Genomic DNA, 21,459 nt, shown 5'->3' on the forward strand with positions numbered 1-21,459 from the left:
TACGACTAAATTTCCAAAAGAATTGATTAGCCATAGTCACCATTGACAGTAGCATGTCTAAAGTGTGTGTGGTTAAGGGGCAGATCCGGGAGTGGGGAGTGAGCTGGGACCATAGAACTATGATGTAGTCCAGATCCTTAGATCATTGATGCCGCACCCCCCACCACCCCCCACCCACACACACACACCCATTAGACTTTCAGAGAGCTTCTAGTGAATCCTAGTTTTCCTGTATCCAGGTGGAGAACTCTAAGGAGCAGTCAGAGGCCAGAGCAATCCGCACCAAGGAGTGATTCGCAATGGTCTCCGTGAAGAGATGCTATCACCAACACACCACAGTTGTGGTCAACTTAGCCTGCTCTTTTATGATCATATAGAGTTGTGGTCGAGAAACGGCTCACAGCAACGATCAATGTTCTCTACAGTTATCCCACTTTCAGAGTGATTTGGCTTCTTCCTTTTCACTTCCTGGAGTTAATGCTAACAGACCCATTGCTGTCTACAGCTTTCTCTGTTCTCTGCCTGCCACGGTTTAAATAAAGGTGAAAGCTAGAGTACACCTTTTCTACATGGATGGGACGGGAAATGGGCAAAATGTTCATTTTAAATCGTCTTAAGAATAATTTTTCCTACTTTAATTTGATTTTCACTGGATTAAGAATTAAACTCCATAAAATGGGTGCATTTGTTAAGATACCTCAACAGTACTGGCATCATTCTTCTTAAACCTCTAGTGTGCAGACATCTTGACAGCCTTCCAGCATATTAATACCACACACCAATCTCCCTGTGCCAAACAAACAGCAGAACCCCAGGAAAGATTATGACTGTGGAAAGCACTGCAGCGGCTGTCCAGAGTGGAGGGAAAGTGGCCCCAGTGCCGGCTGGAATAACTCCACTTTCCCAGGAGAGGCCACTGCTCAGCCAGCACCAGGCATCAAGCCGCTGAAAGCAGAAACTCTTTTCATTTCCGACGGTATTTATCTGGAGGATGTAATGTTGTCAAACACCAGCATTCTAGAATCAAAGGACTGAGAACAAACTTGCATTTCAGAATTACAAAACAACAACAACGACAACAAAAATAAACGTAAGATCTTCCCAAATACTTGGGTAATCAAAACCCAAGGCTACAGGAACACCATCTTCTATCTCTAGTTCGGGGTCTATATACGTTACTTCCCAAAACACCTTCTTAGGGTCGGAGTGTCTCCAGGAGGATAAGAGGAGACTACACTTCCTGAAATTTTTCTGTTTGAATAAAACCAACTGTGACAGGTGACAAACCTCCAAACCATTTTACCAAGAAATATGGCTGATGCCCCAGTAACTTCAGAATAAAACACCAGCAGTGTTACCCTGGAAACCGGGGGAGTGGGAAATGAATGGATATGATTTGGATGTAAGCAGTAACTAGCATTACATGATTTTTTTTTTTTTTTTTTTTTTTTTTTTGTAATTTGGTTAGATGACAATGGAAGAGGAGAAGTGGAGACAAGAATTGCAGTAGTAGGTGTTGACAGAACTCTCAAGACACATGATGGAGTGTCATTTGAACTGCAAGGCTGCTCCCTAGAACTATGCCCAGGTTCTGGAATTCTGTTTTATTGCCAATTAAAGCTGAATTAGCAGGAATTTCACCGCACAGCCATTTTCATTTTTACTAATGTATTTTATTGCTCAAGCCTTTATTCTTTGTTATTTTGTGTTAATTTCTTGAGTGTATTTTACTACATGATTTACAACCAACTGAAAGATTAACCAAAAAGTCATTTTCTTTGAGAGTTAAAATATTTATGAGATTTGTCAAGACCTCAAAATTGTCCTTAAATTATTCATTTCTGTGGTCAGTAAGCAGCAAATGAAATAGTTTTGTGTTTTTAAAAATACCTTGGAACTGACTTAAGGGCTGAAAAAACAAGTATTCCTTTTTAAAAAACTATAAAAGCAGGTGTGACAATGACTCATCTTGTAATCTCCGCACTTTGGAGGATGAGGCAATGAGAGTACCACCAGGGGCCTTAAGGCCAGCCTGAGCTTCCGAGGGAGACTCTGTCTCCATTAAAGAAGAAAACTGCAAACAACACAGACCAAACATGTTACAAAAATAACGAGTTAAATAGAATATATTAAATGTTAGCTTCAATCAAAACATTTCAAAGAGAAATAACTTCATGATTTTAATGAGTTTGTTATATATTGTTCTGCTCCTAGAACAGGTATCATAGATGGCTTGCCAGCTACCAGCTTACACACCGAAGTGTCAACATAGGTCAACTGGCAGAAGAGCAGGAAGTTATGTAATCACCCTGAGAAACGAAGGTGAGGCACAGGGGTCCTCTATAAAACGGCTACTTTTAAAAAATGCCATCCCTGACCACTGCAGTTTTCTTCAAGTCTTGCCTTTGAGAACTCATAGAATCTACAAAGCTGGTCGAATATGTTCTATTAATAATCCCTTTCAGTTCTAATCCAAGAAAAAAATTAAAGGAAAAACAAAACAAAACAAAACAAAAAAACTAATGTGATTTTATTTATTTATTTATTTATTTTGCAAAACGTACATTTTTGACAGGAACGAGAACTAAACTTGAAACTCTGCCTACAGATACTTTTTGCTTTTTAAAATAAAATAGCAAAGATTTATTTTTGAATCAACAAAATAACAGAGATTGTTTTTGAAACTCTTTTGTGACAGAGTTGATGTTGATAACCCATGAATTAATGAAAGGAAGCGCCCCCAGACTCAAGTCCAAATCTGTGTGATTCATTCGTTTTACCAAGCATTTCCTGAAGAAATGAGGGACAGCTCAAGAACACAAACCTTGTCCTGGTTGATGTAGAACTTAAAATCTTGTGAGAAACACATAAAGACAAATTAATTATCCAACTCAGCAAGGCTACTTACATTTTCTAAAGCCTGGAGCTCATAAAATTTGGAGAAACTTTTGGAAGGAAAATAATGCAATCATGCAAATTTAGAAATATAGACTTATAGTGGGAACAGATATTAGAGTGTCTGCTTCAGTATGAGAAGCCCTAAGCTAACTCCACACACCCAGGAACAAACCAACAACATGGGCACAAGAACACTAAACTGGGTTGTGGCCATACGCAGGCCTTGAAACGTCATTAGCTTCATGATAAAGTCACCTCTACTAACTCCAAGTGTACTGTGTCAACTCTACTATAATTATAAATATTGGTATAGGACAATTCTATACTTAGAGATTAAATAATACTTTCACTATCACCGCACATACGAACCCTATAAATAACACATAATTAAATATGCATATGAAACTGAACAGAGTAAAAAATGGTCCTGTACCAGAGGAATATGAGTAGAAGGTCTGTGTAATTCAAGTTTTATAAACAAAGTACTTCTGAAAAGCATGGTGCCCTAGCAAAAACTGAGGTGATTCCTCCATTATATTTAGCAAACAATGAATCGAATCGCTAATTGATCACATTCTGTCTGCTGTGAAGCAAGTCCCTTGTGTAACAAAATTGTGAATTTATAATCTCAAACATTCTAACGGAGGGTGGATAGGTGTTTCTGCTCGTGTGACTTGAACAGTTAGGGCATGCTGATGATAATCACCTTTATTTGTCATTATCATTAATGATGATTATTCACGAGTAATAATAATCATCCCGAGATCCACAGCTTAAATAGATGATGCAGCTAACATTCGTGTTTACTTACTTTCTTCCCCAACCCCTGTTCTGTTTCTTTCTGTGGCCATCTTGGGAATTGGACTTAGGTCCTTACACATTAGACAAGTGTCATCACTGAGCTAAATTCCAAAATGTCCTTCTTTTCTTTAGTAAATTTAGCTGGTATCGTATCCCTTTGGCGATAAGACAAACGGATAAGACATTGTTGTTGGGTTTTTTTTTTTTTTAATACTTTAATTTCTTTTGAGAAAAGCATGCCACCTGTCTTCGTTTGCTTTCCATTGCTGTCATAAAACCCTGGCAATACCCAGAGCAAGGAAAAGACTTACTTGGCTGACATCTCCCATCCCAGCCCATCACAGAGGAAAGTCGGGGCAGGAGCCTGGAGGCAGGGACACATTTTCAACCACTAAATAACAATTCTCTCATATAATTTATTTTTCGTGAAAAATTTAATAATTTGCTTCTACTGGATATGCAGCTCCCTGAGGACAGACTATCTTATATTCAGTCTCGTCTAACACCGCATGTATCTAGGCCAGTATACAGTTTGTTAACTAGTGAACAAATTAAGACCAATACAATTTCTTTCCCGCGTCCCATAGGACTATAAGGTACATTTGTGTACGTACTTCTTGATCTTATTTTAAATGGTAATTGTGCATATAATTATCAAGCATAGTGTTTTGTGGTAACTTCTGTTAAAATAATCTATTGGTTGATTGATTTTCATTTATTACAATCCTGGGGTTGTAACCAAATATACTTGCATATAAATAGAGAGGCCCTCCTTGTATCCAACAAAAGAAGCCTTTTAAAAAACAAATCGAAAAATAAAAAGCTTGGTCTGGAGAGTTAGCTCAGCAGCTGGGAACACTTGTTGCTCTTGCAAAGAACCTGATTTCAATTCCCGGCACACATGGTGGTTCACAACCACCTGTAACTCCCATCCCAGAGAATCTGATGCCCTCTTCTGACCTCTGTGGGCATAAGGCATGCTCATAGCCCATAAAATAACAAATCAATATAGGGAGAATTAAAAAAAAAAAAGATAGAAATCTCCACTTATTGCTCCAATCTCTAACAGGTGAGAAGGCAGCTTTCACCGAATGACAAAACGTCAAGGTGTTTTCTTTAAATCGCCTTTGTGGATTTCACCTGTGTGCTACACTTACTGGCTTCATTTATTCCTTTGATCTAAATCTACAAAAACAGCATCATAAGCAGGCCTAATGACTTCTCCTTACTCCAAGTGTGGGATATACATTTTTTTTTTCTCCATCAGATTAGGGGTCTGCCTCCTTCCAATCAGTGAATCAAGCAGCACTCCATCACCATCTTGGAACTAGCTTGGAGTTCAACTGTATGTCCTCTGCTGTTTCCCACTGTCCACATTCACACAGCAGATAAAAATGGTTTTCTCTGTGCATTCTTAGAGCCCAGACTTCGTGCGCATTTAATATGTATCCATGAGAGAAATCAGATGCCTTGATGGCTTTTAAACACTAGCCCACAAGATCCTCTCAAGGTTAACATTTTTCCTTTGAAATACACTCTCTCGTGACTGGCAAAAAGTTCTCTCTATTAAATTTATAATGATGCTAAAATACAAATTTAAATGCTGTGAGTGATGAATTAGTATGTCAAATATTTGCACAGCAAGAGTAATTTAGCAGATCAGTTCTGTTCTGTAGGTTCCATAAAAGACACCTGGTAGGAAGCATTCTAAAACAGATTATAGGAAATAACTTCAGAATGTCATTAGGAATAGCTGGCCTGCAAGGGATAACGAGCTGAGCCACGCTATTCCACTTCTGGCCCAGGCAAGGAATAATACCACAAGAATTTTTACCCCTTTCACACATAATTTGAAGTTTCTTACTAAAATCTTTATGAAAATGACCCTTCTGTGTTTTCAGTGTCTCCTGGGCCCAATGCTTCAAATATCTGGCTTGATGAGGGATTTTTAGATCCCAGCTGAGTCAAGAGTGAAGTTCTCAGTGGAACGTTCCGGTCATCTCCAGCCTGGATCTAAGCCTGGAAGTCAGTGTACTCTACAATAGACCAACTTTCAACACTCTGTATGTAGGGAATTCTTCTGTGTGGGTATATTAAAAACATGTATATCTTTCAAACCTCATTCATTTGGGAAAAGAATTTTACAAGTATTAGCAACAAGAAGGTAAGCTATCTTTTACAGATGATTTAGTAAAACAATTAACCAGCTTGACAGAAACCAAATGAATGTCCAAAAAAGAAAGAAAAGAAAAAAAAAAAAGAAAAGAGAAGAGAGAAGAAAAAAAACTGGTGAGCAACCATGTAGAAGATAATATTTATATGGAAAGTATTAAAGTGTTGTCTTCTCTGCTTGATCATGAAGTTCCAACTCTTCCCCAAAGGTACAAGATGAAATCACCTATTCATTATCTGTGCACACATCAATGTGTATGTCCATGCATGTGTGTGTGCATGTGTGCGTGTGTGCGTGTGTGTTTCTAGGGATTTGTACATAGTAGGACAAGCACTCTGCCACTTAACTGCATGTCCAGCCTTGAACACACCTCAGTTATAAGACACAGGAAGTTTTAGTCTCACCTAGGATAACATCCAATATACAGAAATCCCAGAGTTTACTCTAGTTATTCAAATGACTGCACGAGAACATGTTCAAAATTAGTATTTTTCAGTGACATTTCTTTGGCTCCAGATTGTACTACTCTATTTTTGGGATCCCATAAGACTATTATGCCCACACACCCCGATGACTTTAGTCCTGTGAGACTCATATTTTTGAGACTGACCCAAACTAGCCCTGGTTTTGCAGTGGGGAAGAAGAAGTTATTTGCAACTTTTCTCCTATATTAGCATGGTTTGACCCCATTTTTCCATCATTGTTGATTTTTCTAAAAGGAGGTGCTACTTAATCACATGAAGAACCATAATTTTCATGACAATGAGCACACTCCTGTGGCAGGAGAAATGGCTTCCTGTGAAAGGCACTTGCTGCTCTTCTAGAGAACCTGAATGTGACTCTTAGCACTTTACAATTGATTGGAAATCCAGTTCTATGAGAAATATAAAACTATCTTCTTGCCTCTGTGGATACACACACACATATACACAAATAAAATTTTAAGGAACAGCACATGCCGAGTCAGCAATTTGCTGGGCTTTATAGTAAACAGAAGATACCAGCATGTCTGTATTATAGGGGTTATGAGTTTGGTTCTACGCAGCTCTCCCATGTATGGAACAAAACCAACAGCCCATGTTAACGCACTTTAAAAATGTCCTTTATTCCTCTAGTACTTACCTCTTTTTCATTAAACCATTGCCAAGGGATTCCGTTCCTCCTTGTGTGCACCTGTCCTGCCCACTGCAGTATGAGGTCACCCTAAAAGCCATCTTCTCCGTGCACATCATCATTTTTGTTACAAGCATCATTCCGTAACAGGACAATGATTTTTGAGTCTTTCCTTTTACAACACACGCTCTTAGTTCTTGCTCCTTTATGCCCTCCGGGAATCCATCGCTGGCTTCAGCTCCCTTGAGTAATCTGGTCAGTACTCACAGACCACTTCTGACTTCCCCCTGCCCAGGCATGCTGATCTGTATCCACTCATTTTCAATTGTCATCCCCGGGACTCAGGGAATAGCTCATGAGAATTCTCCTTGTCTCTTTAGCTAAGATTTTTATTTTGCCAGTTTTATGCATGCTGGCCCTTGGCCTGGTATTTAAAATGCTTTTCTTCTTAACTACATGCTAATCCTATAAAATGCCCCTCAGTGTCATGAGCTCAAATGTTAATCCACAAATGTGTATCTACTGCTCTAAATTCTGTCTGGATTCCAAGACTTACTTACTTTCTTTCTTTCTTTCTTTCTTTTTTTCCTTTTTTTTTTCTTTTTTTTTTTTTCTTTTTAGTTGATGTACTTTGTCTTTAGTTGATGTGCTTTGTCTGCATGTTTTTTCTGGGTGAGGATGTCAGATCTTGGAGTTACAGACAGGTGTGAGTTGCCAAATGGGTGCTGGGATTTGAACCTGGGTCCTAACTGCTGAGCCATCTCTCCAGCCCCCCCCCCCCCCATCCCAAGACTATATTTCTAAATATTTAAAACTAGACACATCTGAAATGCAAGGCTAAATTGAACTGTTCAGGAAACAGCTTCCATTTTTCTCCTAACATCTTGCTTCTCCTGACTACATCCAGACGTCCCAGTCCCTGGCCACTCACCTGTGAAGTATTTCAGTGCTCTCCCTCCCCCCTCCTTCCCTCCCATCTTTTTTCCTCTGCCTCTCTCCTTCTCTGGATCCTGTGGCATTCTTGACTGAACTTGGAAGTTCTCCTTTTACTCCTGTGGTTTTGGTTCTCATAGCCAGCGGTTCTTCCTCCCGCAACTAGAGCTAATCTTCTAAAATACAGTTATTATCTTGTCAGACCTTAGTGGAAAGACTCTATTGGGTTCCTGCTGCTGTAACTTTGAAAGTTCTCCATAAAGGCTGGCCATGTCCTTCCTGGTCTCCCTGAAAAGCAAATGCTCAGCCTCTTTCCATCTCTCCTGTACATCTGGTGTTCTCTGGACACACCAAACTATACATACTCTTACTTCTCTAATACCAGTCACATTGTGGGGGGTTGGGCAGTTTTCTCTACCTTGAATTTTTTTCCCTCTTATTTGTGTGTTAGGTTTCTACACCATTCAAATCAAAACTCGTATCTTCTGGTTTTTTTTTTTTTTTCTGATGTCCCCAATCAGAGCTAATTGATGCTGTTTATCTCAAATAATATGGGTATGTGTGTGTGTGTGTGTGTGTGTGTGTGTGTGTGTGTGTGAGAGAGAGAGAGAGAGAGAGAGAGAGAGAGAGAGAGAGAGAAAGATCTAAATCAGCTTCAGAATTTAGCATATGTTTTCTACATTTGGTTTCCTCATAGTAACAAATACTGGTATAATGATTCCTCAAGAACCACCATAGGTAGATATTTTAAATTTTAGGAGATCTTTTACTTATAATATTTTATAAGTAAAATTAAATATATGTATACTTTAATTTATTATTTATTATTTAATTTCAAAGCTATCTTTCTGTTATAAAGTAATGATACCTCAGAAATTATGTTATCTCATTATATACATACACATATATACATATACGTATGTGTATATGTATATGTATGTGTGTATATATATATATACACACATATGCCTGTGTGTGTGTGTACATGTGTGTGTGCACACATGTATGTCTGTGTGTGTATGCCTATCTCTCTGTGTATGTGTGTATATATAGGGAGAGCTGAGTCTAAACAGATGTAAAGAATTCAGTTTGTATTTAATTTTCCTTTACAGAAAATAGGCAACATTTGCCAAGTCTAGCTTTTTGCTTCAGTTGAGGCTAGAGGCTAGACATTCAGTTGCATGTACAGCATTACTGAATTAAAAAACAAAAAACAGAATCATAGTTCACAGGGTTTCCAAAACAAAGCTACTCACTTTTATATCCAACTCTCATACGCTTACATCAACGTCAGCCTTTTGCGTCAGTCTACATTTGATATCCTCATATCAACACGTACTCAAATAAAGATATACTCTTGACTCATGAGTGTGATAGCTTACATGTTATAAGGCTCACGAGAAACTTTATTTGTAAAATTCTCTCTAAAAATTAAATTTATGTAGGCAGTCGATCTTGCTCTCGATGTTCAAACCTCAACTGTAAGTGTAGAGGAAGTACGGCCACTTGACACATCGATAATTGTGAGATGACCTGTACGAATCCAAGAGCAGGCAGAGTCACTGACTGTGCCATGGCTCTGGATGAAAACCTGAGAAAGAGGAGCCTATCTTCAGGAAAGTTCCAGGCAATCAGAATTCTTGTTGTATTGCTTCGCAGAAGTGCATCATCTGTGAAATGAAGGTCACCATCACTAATATGTATCAGTTTGCTCCTGTGAGGCTCAGATAAGTAAAAACAGTGCTTCTACCAAAGTTGGTGGAGCAAAAACTGGCAGATCTTCTGGACGTTACTGTCCTCTGACTTCTAGTGGCCTGGGCTCCTCCCAAAAAGCAGAGCCGTCCCCAGCATCTCTTTATGAATTCAGGCCAACTTCACAAAAAGAAGCTTTATGCTTAATGAATACATCGTTTTACAATTCTAATTGCTGAATTAATTTTGAATGATCCCAGGCCACACTACTGGTACTTATATCTAAGAATAGTAACGCCAATAAAACCTTTGTATCTCTGTAGATTTTAGATTCACCACACTGCTTTAAATCTATTTCCTGAAATGAACTGTTTCTGGATTTTCTGTCCTCCAAAAATTTCCCATATCACAGTCAGAGGAAGCAGAGAGATAACGAGTTTTTAAAAGTTACTCAGACGAGTACAGTAGGGTTGTCTCTGATTCCAACAGGATTTATGGACACAGTGCAACCAACTGAAGCTTAAAAATAATTAGAGGAAAAAATGGTATGCGTACTGTGTATACACAGTCATTTCCCACCTTTATTCTGTAATATATATATATATATATATATATATATATATATATATATTATAAGTAAATTGGGTACAATAAGAAATGACTTCAAGCACACTGGAGAATCTGCACAGATATTGTGCAAATGCTATGCCATTTGATGGAACAGCACTGAGCGGCTTCAGCTTGCATATACATGGAGTCCTAGAACCAAATATTTGTGGGCGCTGAGAACTGATTGCACTATGAATATGACAAATAGAATTGAAAGATGATGAACACAATTCTTATTCCCAACTAAACATATCCTGTATGACCTCCCTGCCCCCATTAGAAATAGAATGGTGAGAATTACCATCCACCCTAAGGATTCTGACCTACTCAAATGAGCCCTTAATAAAGGAAGTGGGCCTTTTATAAAAAAGAAAGTTTCTCCTGATGGTCTGAAAAACTATCTCCCCTATAACCTTTAAGACCTTTAAGTCTTTGGGAGCAGGAAGCTCCCTACAGCTGGCAGTGGGCAAGAAGACAGAGGACCGCATCTGACTGCTCACAGGAAACAATCTTGCCAACTACCTGAATCAGCTTGGAAGAAGCCTTAGCTCCAGGTCACAATAAAACCCAGTGAACATTCTGAGTTTAATCTTATGAGGTCACAAGTATTGCTCCAAATTATACTGAGTCCAGACTTCTCACCTATAGAACTAGGAACTATGTTTCTTTCACATACTGAAACTCTTTGGTAATATGTAACACAGTAATAGCAAACTAATGCAGCTTTGTAAACACTTTGGTTTACATGGTGCCTTTGACAATAAGGGTTTCTTTGGGGGGGTCATTGTGGGAGGGGCATGACAAAAAGGAATGAGTTGTGACACAATTTGACTTTCACCGACTTAGTTTTTTCGAATTTGATCAATGGACACAGCTACTTCTCCAGGCGCTCAGGCATCAAAAGTCCAGTTATATTGTTTAAAAATTATTATTTTCTAAGTAACAGACCCAAGCACATGGAGAAACAACTTAGCAAGGCTCAAACAGCAGGAGATCAAACTTTATTTGCAAGTCCCGCCTCCTCTATAATCCAGAGAGCATCTCTTCTCCCAAGGCTTCCTCTGAGGACCAGCAGGACTTCCAGACATCAAGCAGACCCCAGAGAAATATATGAAGCTTGTACACAGGTCTAGGGAGGGAATCTAAAGGGTTTCAGCTTTGTTCTGGTGGGATGAGGGAGGAGATGGTTTATTTCTATTCCTCATGGGGATCTCTGGGCTACTGGTTTTCTCCCAAAATAATCAAAAAGTTAAAGGACCTGGCTTAGAGATGAACTCAGAATAAAGTTTAATAAATATTCATGACATACATAAATGACTCTGCAAATAACAATTTAGTTCAAAACTTTATCACATCTTAAGGATCTAGGAGAAAAATATATACAGGTTTTTCAGGAAGGTCCATGGTCCAGAAGCACAAAACTTTTGTTCTGGAAAAGAAACGCCAATGCAATGCACTGAATGGTGCTTAGTTTGTTTAGTTACAAAAGTTTTCATCTGTGAATCGGCACAAACAACCCAAACAAACATCTTAGGAAACAGAAGAGCAGGAAAATGGTTCAAACCTACAAGGTGTTAGGTTGTGTGAAATGTTCACCCTGCAGTTAACCACAACTGCCTTTCAACAGGATCATGTCCCCTTGAACAGGTACATTTAACCCATCCCAACCTTCTTGAAATCCTTCCTTAAGTCACACTGGCTAACTTGTTTTCCAGAGAAAGCTGTAGTACATATTAAATACTTCCAAGAAGCCAAAGAGGTACAAAATTGTCACATCCTGGAGCCCTCTCAAATGCTCAATAATATAATATGCTTTAACTCAGCCAGGTAGTCATTTGGGCAATGCCAACGTTTCATAAATAGATTGAGTGAGGCTGGAGATAGATCTCAATGGTAAAGTACTGCCCCGACCTGCCGAAAGCACTGAGTTCAAACCTTAGCACTGCCTCAAACCCCCCAATTCAAAGAATACACTGAGCTTAATTTTGAGATATTCAGCCCTAATTCGGCAGGAAATATAATTGAGATCTGAGCTACCCAGACTGGTTTGATAAAACTGCCATTAGATATCAATGTTCTTATAGACCAGCAGTTCACAACCTGTGGATCATAACCCACTTGTGCATTGAACAACCCTTTCACAGGGATGGCCTAGGACCATCAGAAAACACAGATGTTTGCATTGCAACTCATTACAGTAGTTACATGGCAGTTATGAAGTAGAAAATAATTTTATGGTTGAGCATCACCACAACATGAGGAAGTGGTTTTTAAGTGCCACTGTATTAGGAAGGTTGAGAACCATTGCCCTAGGTAGAACGTCAGCTCATCTGCAAGTCATCACCAACTATTTTACCATGCCATCATTCTGTGATACTAGAATCGATGTCTGTTTGGACTTAACATGCCTTTCCACTGCACTAGCCCTGTCCTGAAGTGTTTGTGAACAGAGGAAACTAATGGACCTAATCCTAGGAAGACCTACACTTAACGTTCAGAGTGCACCTGAACCCTGTGATTCATTTGTAACTTCCTATAGTTTTTTAAAAAGGGGTCTCCAAGTCTACTCCTTGAATGGGAGTTGATTAAAGGACTGCACACTTTGAAGAATACAGTAAAAGTACAGACAGGTTAGGAGTTCGTTAAACTGACTTTCAGCTCGGCATTTGAGTTGCTACTGGTGTTCCTTTGTAAGGCACGGGGAGTTTTGGATTAGCTTCCTGGAATAATGCCATCTTCCATTCCCACTGTACACAGCATCCTCCGGTGCCCATGCTTTGAGCATTCGAGGTTATAAAACGTCCCCAAAAGTTCCAAAGGAAAGACCAGGTGAACAATGACAAAATTCAGTGTTCCTGTTTCCAGGTCTGACATCTGTGTCTTCACCAACACTAACAGAAATGGCCAACATTACAATCCTGTTTTCATAAATTGCCCTAGACAATGATTCAGATCATAATAGTAATTCCATCCCCCCATCCCCTGCCGTATTTGCAGACAGGGTCACATGCAGCCCATGATAGCCTCAGATTTGCAAGTATCTCAGGCTGACCTTGAACTCCTGATACAATTGCCTCTACTTCCCAACTGCTGGGATGCTGAGTATGCACCACCACAACTACTTTAGACTTTACCAGTAATCCAGCCTTTTTGTCTTATATGGCAAAACCCCACACAATAAGGACCTTGCCTGATTATACTGCTAATATGTTTCAAATAAAAGCTGGATCTGGCTTCTTAATAATCATCCACATTAATTTATTCATAATTATGTGATAAGTTCTTTGAAGTCAGACTCTGGGTTATAGAATCATTATAACTTTCATGGGACTGAAAATTGTTCTTTTAACTGGTAATTGTACTAAAGTATTCTTTAGTTTTTAATGAGTATAGTTTCTTGGTTTAGGTAATTAACAGTGCTTGATTTTGATAGATATGAATAGTTTTCTCTTTATAGCTGCTAAATATCATTTGTTAATTTCAATTTCTATATATAATCCAAACTGACCTGCAACTTGATATCTCCTATCTCTAACTCCTGAGTGCTGGGAAGCCAGCACTGTATTCTGCTAATGTATTGTTTTTGAGACAATTACATTCTGGCTGGGCATGGTGGCATGTCCTATAATCCTAGCTATTTAGAAGACTTATACAGAAAGATTACTCATGTACAGGAGTTTAAAAACAGCCTGGAAACTATAACAAGATCCCTGATAATAATTTTAGTACATAGTAATTTAATGTCTGATCCTTTTGCCTCCACTTCTACAGTACTAAGATTACATACAGTCTAAGAAACACACAGAAATCAAACCTTTAGCTTTGATCTGAGTTTTCTGTCTACCAGACAAGCACTGCTAACTGAGCCATACATCCCCAGCTGGTACACAGCATCATAATGACAATAATACAATGCTAATTATGAGGATCTTAAAACAGCCTCTTTAGCTGAGATGATTATCCAAATTAAGTTAGACAAAATATATGCCCTGCTCAGACCTAGATAAAGGTTGGAGTTTTGTCCTAGCTGTGGCACCGATTCAAATCATAGTTCTTAAGATCAAATGTCTACAAATGCTGCCTAATTATGTGCTCTCCTCCAACTGAGGAGTGTAAGACTATAGGTTCAAGACTGCATTCTTCACAGATGGGATATCCTTTTATTATGTTGTTGGTGGTAGAGACATCTTCAAGTCTTATCCTTGGAAACTGGGTATCTCGACTATTGTTTGTGAGCATGCATTTATATCTGCATGAGAAAATATTTGCATTTTTCTGAATGCTATCACCTGAACTATGAAAGACCCAGAATGAATGGTAATTGTAGGAATGAAAATCTTTTTTAAAGAAAACATCAGTGAGTTATTTCAGCAAGCATCAGTTTTATCTAAAATTTATAAAACACATATATGAAAATGAGTAAAAATATCTTCAAGATACACTTTTCTCACATCAGGGGAATTATCTACCAATTTTGTCTTTTAGGAAAATTTAAACAAATTTATGTAGAAATTATTTCTTTCTTAAGGCATTTGAAAAAAATCACACTTTTAGCATAATGATGAATAAATCATATCTAGCTGTAAAATGAAATTTTTTTTTGCAAGCTCCTATATGCAAGAACTTAAAAAATTGCTCCCCGTGAGATATGAGAATGCAGCTTGGTGGTAGAGCGTTCCCCTAGCATGGGATAGGGCACACACACACACACACACCCCACAAAACTTTCTATAAAACGACCATTAACATTTGACTAAGTAAACTCACCATGAACTCTAAGAATAAGATTTCTCTTACAAAACTAACTTGACTAGAAAAAAAAAATCAATGAAAATAACATCTTTCCATTGCCAGTCACCATTTAGAGAACTGTATATCTTAAATAAAGCAAATGTTTCTAGAAGGCAAATTCTAGAATTACTGTTACAGCAGCTGATGGTAAACACAGCTGCTCATCTGTGTTTCAAAGATCAGTGTTTCTTCTAGTCTGTTTGATTGCATTTCAAATGAGAACGCATTTCACTCTTGTTACTTGTTACTGTAATTCCTAATAGGAAATAATAAGCACCTTAAAACAATAGCACCTTAGCTGTGCATACTTCTTTTGAAGAAACAAACATTCTGAGAACACATGCATCAGTCAGACTGATGGCAGCAACTTAGGAAGCTTTCAGGTTGGTTAGAGTAGTGGAAACTGCCAAGCTGGCTTGCTTAGAGCTTTGAAAATTCACTGCTGATTTTTTCTTTTGGTAAACAGAAAGCTCCATAATCCTAATTAATACTAGTTTGGGGCCACCTGGGTGACTTACGAGCACACTAGCGGATGGGAGCTCCACTGGCCTGCATGTATTATTTCTAGTTACGTGAGTGGGTTATTGCTAGGGAAGCCGTCTGTTCCAGCATGCTATTGGTTCACGACTTGGGTACTGATATGATTACTAGAGCACCAGCTTACCCTCAAGAGAGCTTGTTGGCTCAGAAGTCAGTTATTCTGGTCTCTGACTGATCATTTTTCTTTGTGGCTTCTCTACGCCATGCCATAAAGTAAGAGTGTCATGTTCTGTGACAACTCATCTTCACAGTCACAATGTCAGCTAGAAGCATATTAGGTGTGTTTTGTTCTTGTTATTTTACAGATACATATGCTGAAATTGAAAATATCAAAATCTTGTATGTTAAAAAAAGTATTTAGGGGCTGGAGAAATGGTTTAGTGGTTAAGAGCACTGACTGCTCTTCCAGAGGTCCTGAGTTCAATTCCCACCAACCACATGGTGGCTCACAACCATCTGTTTAGGATCCAATTCCTTCCTCTGGTGTGTCTGAAGAGAGTGACAGTGTACTCACATACATAAAATAAATAAGTAAATCTTTTTCTAAAAAATAAAGTATTTAAGACTGCTTATATAACACCTCAAGTAATACTTAAAACACCTTTAAAAAGGAGTCTAAAGATTTGGATATTGGAACACACTATCATTTACACAACTACAGTAATATATATGTTTTTTTGATACAGGCTTTTATTGTGTAACCTTGAACTCAGAGATCCCTCTGCCTCTGCCTATGGAGTGCTGGGATTAAAGGCACAGTGCCACCACCACCTGGGTAAGATTCTCTTATTACTTTCACTGAAAATAGGTAGCAGAGAAAAGTATGAAACTTTGCTTTTGTTCTCATGCTGATGGATATTTAATTGCTTTTCAGAAGAGAAAACAAACAGTGGGAGAAGTGAACATTTAGTAGACAGAAAACAGTAAAGTTCTTAGAAGTTCTAAGTGATGTGGTGGGGGTGGTATCCCATTTAATTGAGAAAACTCTGCATGCCAGCAGATTGCAGGATCTTTGAGGTCCCCACCATTCTGGTTCCTTTCTCCCTCCTTTTCTTGCTGTTTGCATTTCTACTGACTCTGATTATACTTAACAGAAACAACCTGGAAGCCCCAAATATGCAATGATTACAATTACTGATTGGTCGTTTGTCCTTGGAATATGAGAATAATTACCTAGTAAAATAAAGTGTCTAGCTATTCTAGGATTACTTCCTTATACAGATATGATATTTGTGGATTTGATCATCATTTTTAAAAAAATGCCTCTGCATGTGGAATGGTGACAGGATCAAGGGAAATGAGGAAGTGTGGGGAGCCGACAGAAGGCGGCTATCATCCTTGCAGCCATCTTGAGTCATATACCCTGACAAAAGACTTGATTACAATAGCCTACAACAGCTGAGCACACTCTGATAACATCTTGCTTTAGATACCCAGGATTTTCCCTTGGGTTTGTGAGACTTAAAGGTGTGATTTAGAGCTGAGGCTTAAGGGCGTGACTTAGAGATCAGATTTAGAGACAAGGCCTAAGGGCATGACTTAAAGTCGTGACTTAGAGGCATGGCTTAGAAGTGAGACATATAAAAGGCGAGAGGCAGACAGAAGAAAGGAACAGATTATTAGGCACTTGGGAGTACAATTTGGAACTAGGAATTAGGTTAGAGAGTACAACTGGGAGTGGGAATTAGGCATTGATGAAGAAGACACTTGGACTAGAGAACTCAGAAGAAGAATTATTAGACATTAGGCACTTAGCACTTGGAAGAAGTAACTTGGAACTTGGAGGCACTAGGGACTAGGAACTAGGGACTAGAAATTCAAGACTTGGGACTTAGACTAAGAAGAGAGACTGAAGAATAAACGGGATTGAATCACACTCTGTCTGGTCTCCATTCTTCAAGTCTGTCCTCACTCTCTCTCTTGCTGAACCCCTACCCGAGGACTGGAGCAGCTTGGGGCAGTGCAGGCTCTAACAGTTTAGCCCCCAAGGTTTTGGCAGTGCGGGTTCCAACATTGACAGAGCGGTCCCGACATTTTGGCCCTCAAATGTGGGGCAGCTCGGCCGCAACAAGGAAGAAACAGGAATGTAAATCAGTTCAGAGGGATGAAAGCACAGCTGCGTGATACCCAAACTGATTTTCAATTTAGAAAGCAAATATCGATCTTTAAAAAGCATATAGAAATGTATGCCCTGGGATGTTGTATAAAGCTGTGGTTGTCGTGCTTAAGCATCAGACAATTATTTAATAAATTATTAGGCTCCCATGTCTTTATTCAAATCACAAACTAGACAAAGAGTCCAGTGAGAGTTTATATAGGAGCCTGTCAGGGGGTGAGTTAAAGACAAGGCTCCTTGTCCTTTGTAGATTTAATATATGTCAAGAACCAAGTCTTCTTAAATATGTTAGCAACCTGGCAACTCCTATATTAAATTGTTCTACAAGTTGGGGGCTGGGAAGAGAAGAGCAGTTGTGGGACAAGCCTGACATTACAGCCCTGAGTAGAGTGGCTGTCATTAACTCGGTCTTTAAAGCCTCTAGCTTCTGAAATGATCAATAAACACACGAGTTAGTGAACGGTGATGTGGACTCAGGAAGTCGTTAAAGAAAGCCTATCTCCCGAGTTCAGTCTCATGGGTTGTTCACACACTCCATGCTTGTCCAACTTTCTTCTGATTACAGGGCCACAGCTATGAGGATCACAAAGCATTGAGTTCTAAAACCTGTGCTCAGACAATGAATTAAACACAAACCTGAAGACAATACTTTCAAGCAGTCAAGCATGAAACACAGAACAGCGAAAGGGGACAGAGACTAACAGTGTGGTCAGGACAAGCTTCCCTGAAGTGAACACTTAAAGGAGTAAATGATGTTATAATAGAAACAATGGTCCAGGCAGTGAGAACCACAAGCACAGTTCCCAACACAGAAACCAGCCAAAGGCAGTAGTGGAAAGCACAAATGCCCGTCAGACCCTTGGTCGATAAACCAAGCTCCAGCTCCAGGCCAGCCAGATGCTCACCGGGAGTCGGCCAATACAAAACAGACTCCAGGGTTTTTTTTGTGTGTGTGCTGTGTGCTTATTTTGTTGTTTTGGTTTGTGGTTTTGTTTGTCTGGTTTGGGGGGGGGGAGTGGTAATTTTGGGTATGGTTGATTGTTTCTTTTGTTTTGTTTTTTGTTGTTGTTGTTTGTTTTTGGTTTGATTTTTTCCAAGAAAGAAAAAAGAATATACATTTAGGTGAAGAGAGAGGTAGAAAGGTTCTAGGAGATGTTGGGAAAGGAACACGGGTTATGATCAAAATCTATTTGTGATTTTTGTTTTTTAAAGACAAAACTAAGATAGGTAAGAGAGATTCTATGACTCAGTGGTTAATAACACTGGCTGTTCTTCCAGAGCACAGGGTTCAATTCCCAGCACCCGTGTGACAGCTCACACCTGTTTGTAACACCAGTTCCAGGTCTTTCCGACACCCTCACACAGACCTACATGCAAGCAAAACAGCAATGAACATAGAAATTAAAATAAGTGTAAAAAAGAAAGAAAAAAATACACACCATTTAGGGACTGAGGCTGCAAGTGAGCTGGGGTCTAAGGGGTCTGTTTGGGTCATGCTTACAGTCTAGAAGTGAATCCACCAGCATATGCTGAGGAAGACTTGCACATGGGCTTTATCAACAACAAGAAAGGAGGACTTGGATTTTTATCTCAGTAACTTGGTAAAAGGCACTGGCGTTTGTCAACAGGGACTAATTTGTGAAGAATGGATTTTACAGGAAAGTGTCGGGAAGAGATGGAAATCAAAAATTCTAGGTCAACTTATCAGAAGTGGGAACTGATTGGCACTTGGGAAAGATGGGGTGAAGATATCTGTTTGGGAGTCAGTAACATACACCTCCAAGACTAAATTTTAAATAATGTAGGTATGAATATGTATTCATATATAGGTTCTATATATAAATGTAGATAAGTATGCAAATATATTACATACTTTAAAAGTATATAACATGTACTATACACACACATACACGCATGCACATGTGGACATTTTTCGTTGAGTTATAGCAGGTTTCCATGTGCCTCTTTCATGTGTGTTTCAGTTAGGTTAAACTTTTCTCCCCACCTTTCTCCTATTCTATACCCCTCCCAACCCCCACTATGCCCTAACCTGCTCAAACCAATCCATTCCTCTATTTATATAACTTATCTTCTATTATTTCTTCCTCATTCAATGGACCAGTAATGAACTCTATTTTTCTGGATTTTGCAGGTACTCCAGGATGGCCACACAGTATTTCAGATTTGACACTAGGACTGAATAAGAGGGAAAAATAGTGTAGCTTTTGCCTCTCTGGTCCTAGTTTATCTCACTCAGGAAAAAAAAAAATATTTTTCTAAGTTTATCTGCTCACTGACAAGTTTCATAATTTTATTTCTCTTTACCACTGAATCGAATTATATTCTCCATGCCATATTTTTATTATTCATTTGTTAGTTGGCAAATATCTAACCTGATTCATTTCCTAGCCACTGTGAACAGGGCAGCAATAAACGTGGATGCACAAGCATCTCTGTAGGAGGATGCAGAGTCCTTCGGGTACAGAGTTAGGAATGGAATATCTGGAACTACTCTTAACCTTCAGAGGAATCTGCACACTGATTTCCATAGCAGGTAACCAGTTCACACTCTGACAAAAGATGAATAAGGGTTTTGCCTTTTCCGATGCCAATTTATCCTGTCGTTTGCTTTCTTGATGGTGGCTATTCTCACTACGCCAAGATGGAAAACAGTCAAATTCCTGAGCTGTTATTCACCGAAATAGGGGAAAATATCTTAAAATTCACATGGAAACACAAAACACCCTAGAAAGTCAAAGCAATCCTCAGCCATAATAATAATAATAATAATAATAATAATAATAATAATAATAATAATGTCAAGGTATTACCATGCTTGTTCTCAAGTTATGATGCAGAGCCCCTGCAATGAAAACAGTATGGTACTGGAATAAAAACAGACCCATAGACCAATAGGATAGAGAAAGAACATCCAGATTTAAATCCATGCAATTAAAGCCACCTAATTTTTGGCCAAAAAAAAAAAAAAATCAAAAATACCTATGGGAAAAAGGCAGTACTTCTAACAAGTGGAGCTGAGAAAATTCAGACTCTGGGTCTAAAATGAAGTAAGGCGCTTGTCTCTCAGCCTGCAAAGAAAAAAAATTAACCCCAAATGGAGAAAACAAAAGAAAACAAAACTTCCAGCCTAAAATCTGAAACTCTAAAACCATTGGAGAAGGTAGACACTGTGCCACAATATCTTAGCACAGTGTAGGACTTTCTAAACAGAACTCTGGTTGCTCGGGAAATAAAGCCAACAATTGACAAATGGGCTCTCGTAAAACTAAAAAGCTTTCGTAGACCAAAGGAAACAGTAAATTGAGTGAAGAGGCAGCTTAGAAAATGGGAGAAAAATCTCTGCCAGCTATGTATTCAACAGAGGACTGGAATCTAGAATACACAAAGCACTCTGAATCCAGCCAGCAAGAACACTAACAAACAAACAAAATAAAACAAAAAAACAAAAATCTATAGATACAAACTGAAAGTTCTCGAAAGAAGAAATTTTAAAAAACCAATCATAAAGTGTTCAGTGTCCTCAGCCATCGAGCAAATACACATTAAGCTTAGCTTTGTAAATCAGAGTAGTTAGAGAATAGCAAAGAGTCAGATGTGAAGTACAGGCAACCCTTGGCAAGGTAGTCTTCTAACATGAAGGAAAGAAAGAGGCATCAAAGGGATTTGTGAGAGCAACAGACACAAAAGGTGAAGGGGACACAGAGTCCATCCAGAGGGGAAACAGATGCTGATTGCTTGTGTTATTTGAATATGGTAAAACCTTGGGAGAAGT

Source organism: Arvicanthis niloticus, chromosome 16 (genome assembly GCF_011762505.2).
Source record: "Arvicanthis niloticus isolate mArvNil1 chromosome 16, mArvNil1.pat.X, whole genome shotgun sequence".
Lineage (NCBI taxonomy): Eukaryota > Metazoa > Chordata > Mammalia > Rodentia > Muridae > Arvicanthis > Arvicanthis niloticus.